This window comes from Myotis brandtii, unplaced genomic scaffold, assembly GCF_000412655.1.
Source record: "Myotis brandtii unplaced genomic scaffold, ASM41265v1 scaffold42, whole genome shotgun sequence".
Taxonomy (NCBI): Eukaryota; Metazoa; Chordata; class Mammalia; order Chiroptera; family Vespertilionidae; genus Myotis; species Myotis brandtii.
This window is the reverse complement of record NW_005366108.1, coordinates 526,703-536,874: the sequence shown is the minus strand read 5'-3', so window position 1 is coordinate 536,874 and position 10,172 is coordinate 526,703. Positions and strand designations below refer to the sequence as shown.

The 10,172-nt window shown below is 35.3% G+C and overlaps 1 long non-coding RNA gene across 1 annotated transcript; it reads left to right on the top strand.

Annotated features, from left to right (window-relative positions):
• The first annotated feature begins 297 nt into the window (after window positions 1-297).
• LOC106727388 lies at window positions 298-9,849 on the top strand. The gene is made up of 3 exons (XR_001363569.1): window positions 298-380; window positions 7,504-7,511; window positions 9,839-9,849. It is a non-coding gene; the product is annotated as an uncharacterized LOC106727388 (long non-coding RNA).
• The last annotated feature ends 323 nt before the right edge of the window (window positions 9,850-10,172 follow it).

Below are 10,172 nucleotides of genomic sequence, written 5' to 3'. Positions count from 1 at the left end.
TAATGGGCCAGGTAATACGCTGTGAGCCCTGATGTGAGTGATATAAAAAGGGTATTTTCTCTGCTGCACAATCTGCTGAACCTGCTTAAACAGTAAGAATAAATTTTGGTCACTAAGCCATTTCAACCGGGCAGTTTCAATTATACTTACTAGGCCCAAAGCATAAGAGGAATCAGAAATTATATTAATAGGCTGTTGGAAATCTTGCAACGCAGCCTTAACAGCTTCATTTCTCAATCAGTAGCATTTTTAAGAATAAACTTCAAAAATGCAAGACATAATCAACCAACAGATTAAATTCTGTCCTCTAGGTTTTGTACGAGGCACACTCAGATCTCATTTGATTCAGTATTATGTCACTTCAAGATACCTAGGTATAAGTTTTTATCATTTGATTCAGTAAACTCCAAGGTCCCAAGTTTCCAGCGGCTCTGGAAAACCACACCCAAGGCTGACTCAGCCCTTGATTTTAAAACGACCATAATTTTTTCTACTCTTCTCTGCTAGTGAAGACGATAGGTAGTCTCCAACAACTTTGAAAGAAAACTAGAGAGATATTTCATAACACTCTAAAACTGATTTTTTTTTCCCAGAATGGACTCTTTAGATCATGGTTGAGAAAGTTTGATTATTTTTTTCTTTTATTAGAAAACATAAATACAAATGTACATTAAAATTGTAAAAGAGCATAGTTTTTAGGATCTTGTCAAATAAGAAACATTCAAACCTGTGAAGAATTTTTGTGAGTTTATTTGAGCTAAAACTGTCGACAATTGCTGGGAAGGAAAATCTCAATGGATTGAGATATTGCTCTGGACAATGGCCATTTTGCTCCTTATTTTACACATTACAATTAAAAGAGGATACATAAGTGGTTACATGAAATCCATTGGTGATATATTAGGGAGGCAGGAGAAAGAAAAATAGGGAAGCCTCTTCGAATGGATAAAAAGTAAAATGATAGATACATACTTCTTTTACTTAGGTGGGTGCAGGATAGTTAACAGTCAACAATGAGCTCAATAACATTGGGAGGTTTGTGGTCTCTGCAGAGCAGGGCCTGTGTTTTGAGGGGTCCGGGAAAGAGAAAATTACTTTGACATTCCAAAGATATGTTATTATAGATGCAAAAAGTCAGACAGAGTCAGTTAAGGTAAACATTGACCTTTGTCAGGAAATATACTGGTCTAGGACATGACAAACCACCATAAACTGCTTTTAATTAAATAAGTTTTAATTTCAGACCATCTTTTGTGGTTACTTAGTCTCTGAGCTTGAAAGGTAGCCATGCAGGTCTTCCCTGAGTTAGTCAAGTTAACATGTGGTCCCTTTTCAACCACAATCTTAGTAAACCAGCATATTATGAAAGGTGTCAAAGATAATGTGAAGCCACAATACAAATATGAGAAAGTTTTTTAAAATATCAGTTAGATTAAATATTTGAAGGAAAAACTTTTCATAATTAATGACAATTTATAAATGTAGAAGAAATGTTTGAGTTGAAAGATGACTAGAAAAATTACATAAGAATCATCAGTGGATATATAAAGTGAAGTGAGCAAAAGTTTGATGAGTAGTCACATATACATATTCACCAAGTATCACTGCAAAGTAGTGACATAGAGGGAAAAATTAATCTTAGAAAACTGGCATAAACTAAATTAATCACAAAATCAAAGTTAACATCCAATATTGAGACAAACCATTATCAAGGGGCTTCTAATATAATACACTAAAAAGAACACAATATCACTTCTGTCATGTGTTGCCAAAAATGCATCAATTTAATATAATCATGAAGAAATGGTAGATATTTTATAAAATAATGGACTGAATTATTCAAAAACAGCATGGTCAATACAGACAATGAAAGACTGTAGTTGCCCTGGGGTCAACCAATCACTGGAGACCACGACCCTGAAAGAGCACACAGGGAAAGCTGATGAATATTCTATTGAGACCCTCCCCTAAGACTTCCCCTACAATTTCTACCTGCAAGAGAGAGATACATACACTCAAGATGAAGGACTCAGGGCATGCTCTCCCTCAGGGGAGCATGCCCAGGCCATTCTCTTTTACCTTTTTCCCTCTAAGGGACCCCACAAGACTTACAAACAGGGAAGCCATAGGCAATGACAGCTGGTCCCAGGCTAACCCACTGAACCTGTCTCCAAGGACCCCTTTTCTCTGACTTCTCATTGAACCAAAGTAGCCCCGCCTAGGCTCTCCTGTTGCTTCTTCTATGCCCTTCCTTGTTTCACTGTCCTAAGTATATTTTTTTCTGAAGCCAATAAATTCTTGTCTCTTGATTGAAATCTTTCCCTCATGAAGTCAAGAACCGAAGTCTCATGGTCTCATAACACCATGAGGATATTATTGGGACAACTGGGAAATATTCTAAAAGATGTCTGCAAAATAGATCATCATTTTAGGTGAATGTTAATGTCCTTATTTTGGAAATTACTATATGATAATGTAAGCAAATGTCTCTGTTCTTAAAAATTACAAATGGACATATTTAGAGGGATAAGGACCAAATGACTTCAAGTTCTACTAAAGTAATGCTAAAATAATGTAATTTTGGTTCCATAATTGATTGAGATTGATTTGTGGAAAATTTGGTATCTAATTTGGTGTTGGTTACCCCTAGGAAATATTGTATTTGCTTCTCCTGAAGATAATATCACTTTTGGCCCTGGCTGGTTTGGCTCAGCGGATGGAGCGTTGGCCTGCGGACTCAGGGGTCCCAGGTTCGATTCTGATCAAGGGCATGTACCTTGGTTGTGGGAAGAAGTGTTCAGGAGGCAGCTGATCAGTGTTTCTCTCTCATCGATGTTTCTGACTCTCTGTCCCTCTCCCTTCCTCTCTGTGGAAAATCAATAAAATATATTAAAAAAAATATATCACTTCTGTTCTGTTTTCTTTCAATTTCTATGACATAATCCAAAATAATTACTTTGAGTTTTTTCATCTACCTCTGGCAATACTAATCATGAAATTTTCATTAGGCCCATCCTGCATTTTCTTAATGAAATTAAGCCTTTAGAATTAATTGAATTGCAGTTATCAATTTTATATTTTAATAGTCAATTTTTCATGCCCTGTTTAGGAACTTTTTTAAGGACATGAAGATACACTATGGTATTTCCTTACAGAATATGTTCAATATTTTATATTTAGTTATACGAGAGGCCCAGTGCACAAAATTTGTGCACTGGCGGGGGGGGGTCCTTCAGCCCAGCCTGAGCCCTCTCACAGTCCAGGAGCCCTCAGGGGATGTCTGACTGCCTGGCTTCTGGCTGAGTGGCGCTCCCCCTGCGGGAGTGCACTGACCACCAGGGGGCAGATCTTGCTTTGAGCGTCTGCCCCGTAGTGGTCAGTGCGTATCATAGTGAGCGGTTGAGTAGCCTTAGCATATCATTAGCATATTACTCTTTGATTGGTTGAACGACAACTAGATGACTGGACACTTAGCATATTAGGATTTTATTGTAAAGGATATTTCAATTTAATATATTTTGTTGGTCAAGAATGAGAGGGGTCTAAGTTTTTATAATACTTTCTAGTTTACAAATTAGCCTGCCACCAATTCATTGATACTGTAGAATACTTATGATTTCTGGCTCAAGTACAAAGCATGTCTGTTATTCACAGCAAAAGCAGTATCCATAGTACCAGAATTTGTGTAAATTCCACAAGTAACAATTTCTACAATGTTACATGGAGAAGGACAGATGAAACCTGAACAAAGAGATGGTTTTATTACAGAAGAGAAACCTTGAGCTTAGTGATCCTAACTTTTTAATAATGTTCAGTGAACATGCATGCCATTCCTGTAGAAAGAATGGCATGCATCTCTATCTCTCTTTTCCAAGGCTGTAATCAAAACTATTATGTTTTCTGGAAAGAGTTGCTCATGATCTCTGTCTTCCAAAGTTGTTTGTGATACAAACATCTTTGAGAAGATACCCTGGAGCAAAGACAATCAGTTATTCTTTTCATAAGTCAGGCAGAAACATGAAAGACTTATAATAAATTTTATCCTATCAATATCCACCTCAATTTTCTTTCCAGGCTTCTGGTGAATTTTTCTGAGTACGCCATTTTGTTGGTGCCTCTGATTAATCTGATGAACATTGACTGTCACAAAAATTCATTCAATTTGTCTCATTCAGGATTAATTTAAGTCTCTATCATTGTAATCACAAGCAGAAGGATGAGTCTCAACAATGTCCACTAAAACACCATGCCAAACCAGTGCCACAAATCCCATAAATCATCAGGGTCTACAACAGAAATCCAAGTGGATTTCTCTATAAGTCTCTAACTTGAGGCATTAATGTAAATATAGATGGTCCCTGTCCTATAATTTTTTTGAATTTATAATTGTGCAAAAGCAATATGCATTTAGTAGAAATCATACTTTGAATTTTTAAATGTGTCCTTTTTCTATGCTGTAAGACACTATCTCATGATGCTGGGCAATAGCAGCAAGCCATAGCTTCCATCAGTCACATAATCATGAGAGTACATAACTAGTAATACACAATATACTCATTGTGTCAGATGACTTTGTCCAGCTTTAGGCTAATGTAAGTGTTTTGAGGACACTTAAGGTAGACTAGGCTAGTCTTTATAAATTAATCTAGTGCCTGTGTTTTGTCCTGTGTGTGTGTGTGTGTGTGTGTGTGTGTGTGTGTGTGTGTGTGTGATTGTATTTTAGAACAATTACCTGAGAACATTTAATTCAACCTCAGTTTTTTTTCCACACTATCAACAGAGTAGCAATAATCTGTTAAATGGTATATAGAGCAATATTTATGAAAATAGGAGTTGGGAAGACATCTGGATTTTTCACAGATAATTTCTAAAGGAAGTTAAAGAGATTAGGGTATACTCTGCTGTTTCTGATAGGCTCTTTGGTGAAGTTAAAGTTTAAGACAAATAGAACAGGTCAGAGATGTCTGACAGTGAATCATAGAGTCAGCAAAAAGTTAAAAAAAAGAGTAAAGTTTAAATAATGTGTACTGACAGATGCTCTCTACTAACACAAATAAGTTTATACTACTCCAATAGTTACAATTTCACCTTCGTTCCAACCACACCACACTTGTGCCCTGAAAGATAAGATGCTAGAAAAATAAAGGTAATTTTATAAAATTTAAAAATATAGTTCTACCCAGTGTGATTCAGTTGGTTGAGCATCGACCTATGAACTAGAAGGTCATAATTCAATTCACGGGTACATGCTGGGTTGTGGGCTTGATCCCCAGTGTGGGGTATGCAGGAGGCAGCCAATAAATGATTCTTTCTCATCATTGATGTTTCTATCTCTCTCTTCCTCTTCCTTCCTCTCTGAAATAAGTAAAAAAATTTTTTAAAAGAGAAGTGGTTTTCAAGATGGTATGCAAAGTAGCATCTCAAATGAGTTTATAAATCACTGTATATCACTAGTTTCCAAATGCAAAACAGTAATATTTTCTTATGTGTGGAAAAAAATTGTAAAAGAGCACTATGTGCTAAATTTTCATCAATATAAATATACTTATTTTAAGACATAATGAAGTTGTGCCTTTTATAGCTTTCAAAAATAAAAGTACTCCATTAAGGAAATAATGCTAATGATAGGTCATTTCATTAAATTTTCTAATGAGTATTTTTATAACTCACAAATAAACTATTTCTCTTTAATGTACACATCATGCCTCATCCCACTAAAGAATATGGATAGAAGTTTGAGGGTTTCATTTGCATTTGCCAATGCTTTTAATACACTGACATTTAACAAATAAAGGCATAACATTTGAAATATTTTAGCTCAGATAGGTATTCTTTTATTAATTACTCTCTTTCTGCCTTAATTCCTCTTTAACTATATTTGTTCTCCTGTCCTAATTTGAAGATGATTCTCATTGTGTCACTGGTTATAGTTCTTCCTTAAGACAGTTCTTAAAAGGTGGAACATATAGGAGTCTCACAGATAGTTGTTTGATAAGAAAAAAAAAGAATAAAGCAGTAGATTTTCTTTGTCATTTACAAAAGGCAAATGTATGCTGAAATATTTTCTGAGTGTTTCCTGACATGCTGTGCTGTCATGCTAATGTGTTTGTTCTAAGAGTCTCTTATACTTCATTAGTTAAATGATCATCCGATTGTTCTGTGTGACATATTAATGAAATCAGTTGAATCCAGGACAAAAACAATACTGATTCAAATGCATCACTCTATTATCTTTAATGAGATTGGCACACTGGCCTCTTGTAATCAAACAATAATTAAATAATAATCCAAATGTTGTCCAAACTGTCATTTGACCTATTTGTATTTTCTGGTTACTTATTCTTCCTTTCTCCTTGGCCATTGTGTATAAAGATTTCATTTTGGTATAGCCTCTTCAACCCCAGGAGTTTTAGTAATTTTCATTTTCAAAGTGGGAGGCATAATTAATTGAAGAAAATTTTCCGGATACCTATGAACATTTTTTCCCAGGTTAAATCAATTGTTCTGACTCTCACATTGATGAAGTGTGAAGAATGAATACATTGATTACTTAATGGGCTCTCAACTTTCAAATATTTTATTCAGGCCAGAAGTTTCAGACTTTTAATTTTCTTATGTAGGTCAATCTCTTAATATTGTAATTTATTTATTTAGAAATGAATTGTAATCCTTGCACAAAGCATATCTATTTGGGCCCTAGTTATAAAATTTTCCTTGCAAGATTTTGCTAGCAAAATTAAGCCAAGCTGAATCATGGATAACATAAATGAGTATAAGATCAGCAAGGGCAGAAGCAATCTTCATAATGGACTGGAAGTTATAGCCCATGAGAGATGAGATGGCCAGAAAATGAACTAAAGTTGAAAGCTGATACAAAGGTACCCCATGTGAGCCCAAATGGCTTAGTGGATAATGTTCTCATTAAACATTACTTCCAACTTTCTGGTTGACTGGAAGTATAAGGAAAAGAAAAGAACATGCATTTTAATGTTTATCAAGTAGTTTCAACAAAAATTTTCACTTGATAGCAAAGTGAAATAAAGTAAATTTGAACTTATTTTATCTAAAATAAAACAATATATTATTTGAGGAAAAACTTTCTTCTATTAAAATGGTAGCATGATTTAGAAAAATTTGATTTTATAATATTTTTAGAAAAATAAATATTAGAAAAAGATTTCTGGGACACTTTAAATGAATGTTTATAATAACGAGCAATGCTATATTTTTTTCAATTAATTGCATAGCAGTGATTTAATCAATTTATTGATAGACAACTATGATTTTGGTATCAGACTTTTTTATTCAGTAAATGATGCTTCTTAATCCCTTAAAATATTCACAATTATGGAGTAACTGGTAATTTATTTCAATGATTACAACCTATTTTTAAATATAGAAAAGTTTGAGAAGTAACTTCAAACTTTGATTCACACTTAATTCAAGTAAATGATCCATGATATCCTTTCTGATAGCCATGATAAATTACAACCTGAGGAACAGACTCCTAGGTCAGCCTACCAAATTCAACAATTTCTATAATAATGATAAATAAGCTTTCATATTGTTTGGCCACTAATATTTTGGGATTGTTATTACTACAGCTAAGATTAACTTTATTTTAATATTACAGTGCCATATTATATTGTGTCTCACACATTGGAAATGGTGAAGCTCATATACTTTTAAAATTTCCAATTTGATAAGCCCCCTGTCTCCAGTTTAGGCTTATCAATTCAATGGTTAACTACTCAAGGTAGTTAAAAAACTGCCCCTTAACAAAAAAGAAACTGAAAGAAAAGGTGAGGAGAAACTTCAGGTTTGGTACAAGTCTACTACCAGTGACAAGAGAAGGTTGAGGGAGGAGCATTGGGTGAAGTCTACAGAGCAATTCTAAGAAAGTGTTTGGCCAAGCTGATGGGTGTCCTGAAGTCAAAGTTGCCCATTGGAGAAGTCCCGCTTCCTGCAAGAATGGGCCTGAATTAGTACCTCACCCTGCCCGTGGGATCAGCTGTGGGAAGCATGGCCTCTCACAAACACTGGGGTGGATCCAGAAGGGAAAACAGCCAGAGCCATCCGTCCACTACATCCCCTCAGCAGGAAATCTGAGTTTTCATCCTGCCACAGGATGTCAGGAAGATACAAAGGTACCCCATTAGTGGATAATTTGTATCTTATTCCCTCTGTTCCCATGGAGGAGAGAGAAGTTGAACACCACTTCTGGCTTCACACTGCCATCTCAACTCACTCTTCTGCAGGAGGGGAGGAATGACTTAGCTGGCTGTTGAATTTGGAAGAAGGAACTGAATGCGCCCAGCTCAATGCCATCAGGCTTTTGTCTACTCGCTGAAATAGCCAACTGTCTCTATACGGAAGGCTGTGATTGTCCACATGTGCCATTGACTAGTTAAGCATTTTTTATTTAGGAAAGAAGTACTAGTCCGTTTTATTAGTAATAAAAATGATTTTTAAAATAAAATAAAAATCTGCCCCCAAAGCTTTTCCTTTTGTAAGCTTAAACTTATTGAAGTGACATTGATTAAAAATATTTATGTAGTGTACAATTCTATGATTCACCATTTATATTTTGTATTGTGTGTTCACCACTCAAAGTCAAATGTTCTTTTGTTACCATATATTTGACCACCTTTACACTTTGTTACCACACCCAACTCCCCTTCACTCTGGTAACTGCCATACTGTTTTCTGTGTCTAGTCGATTTTGTTTGTCTTATTTGTCTTGTTTGTTCAATTGTTGCTTTCAGCTTTGAATCCCACATATGAGTGAAATCTTATGGTTCTTGACTTTTTGTGTCTAACTTACTTCACTTAACATGTTTTTCTCAAATCCATCCATGTTGTTGCAAATGGCAGCATTTTATCTGTATTTATTTGTGTGTGTGTGTGTGTGTGTGTGTGTGTGTGTGTGTGTGTGGCTGAGCAGTATTCCATTGTCTATAAGCACAACATCTTTATCCAGTCATCTATCAAAGGACATTGACTGTTTCCATGTCTTGGCCATTGTGAATAATGCTGTAAGGAACATAGGGGTGCATATATCTTTGTGAATAAATGTTTTCAAATTTTTGGGAGCCCAGAAGAGAGGTTGCTGGGTCCTATGAGAACTCGTTTCTTAGTTTTTTTGAGGAACCACCATACTGCTTGCCATATTGGCTGTACTAGTTTACATTCTCACCAGCAGTAAATGAGGCTCCCTTTTCTCCACAGCCTCTCTAACACTTGTTATTAATTGTCTTATTGATAACACCCATTCTAACATGTGTGAGGTGGTATCTCATAATAGTTTTGCTTTGCATTTTCCCAACAGCTAGTGAAGTTGGACATCTTTTCATATATCTGTTGGACATTTTTATGTCTATTTGGGAGAAGTGGATTGGTTTGTTTGCCTTTTTATTGTTGACTAAATGCCTGATGGCCAAAATTTATGCAAAGGGCTCAGCCCTCACAGCCCTGGCAGCTTCAGCCCTCACAGCCCGGCTTCATCCAAAAGGTCATCTGGAAAGTTGTTCTGCTGTTTGGTCTAATTAGCATATTAGCTCTTTATTATATAGGATTTGTATGAATTTTATGTATTTTAGATATTAACCCCTTGTGGGAGCTGTTGTTTGCAAATACCTTCTCCCATTTGGTTGGTTGCCTTTTTATTTTGTTGATTTTATTTTTTCTGTGCAGAAATGGTTTGGTTTGACATAGTCCCATTCACTTATTTTTGCTTTTATTTCCCTTGACTTTGAGGTCAAATTCATGAAATCCACTCAAACACCAAGGTCCATAAGTTTAGTGTCTATGCTTTTGTCAATGTAATTTATTGTTTCAGGTCTTATATTTAGGTCTTTGATCTATTTTGAGTTAATTATTGCATGTGAGTACAAACAGCAGTCTAGTTTCTTTCTTTGGCATGTGGCTTTCCAGTTTTCCCAGCATCATTTATTGAAGAGGCTTTTTTTTTCTCTCTCTGTTGCATGTTTTTGGCTCCTTCCCACACTTTTTAAAAGTGCCTTAGAGTATAAAGGAAGTGACTGAGAGAGAAATTATTTTAAGGTTACTTTTGCAGTAAATCTACTCATGCATTTATATTTGTTAACATGTCTTATCCATTCTATTATATTAAAAAGTCTCTAGGGGAGTAAAGTCTTTAATATAATTACACT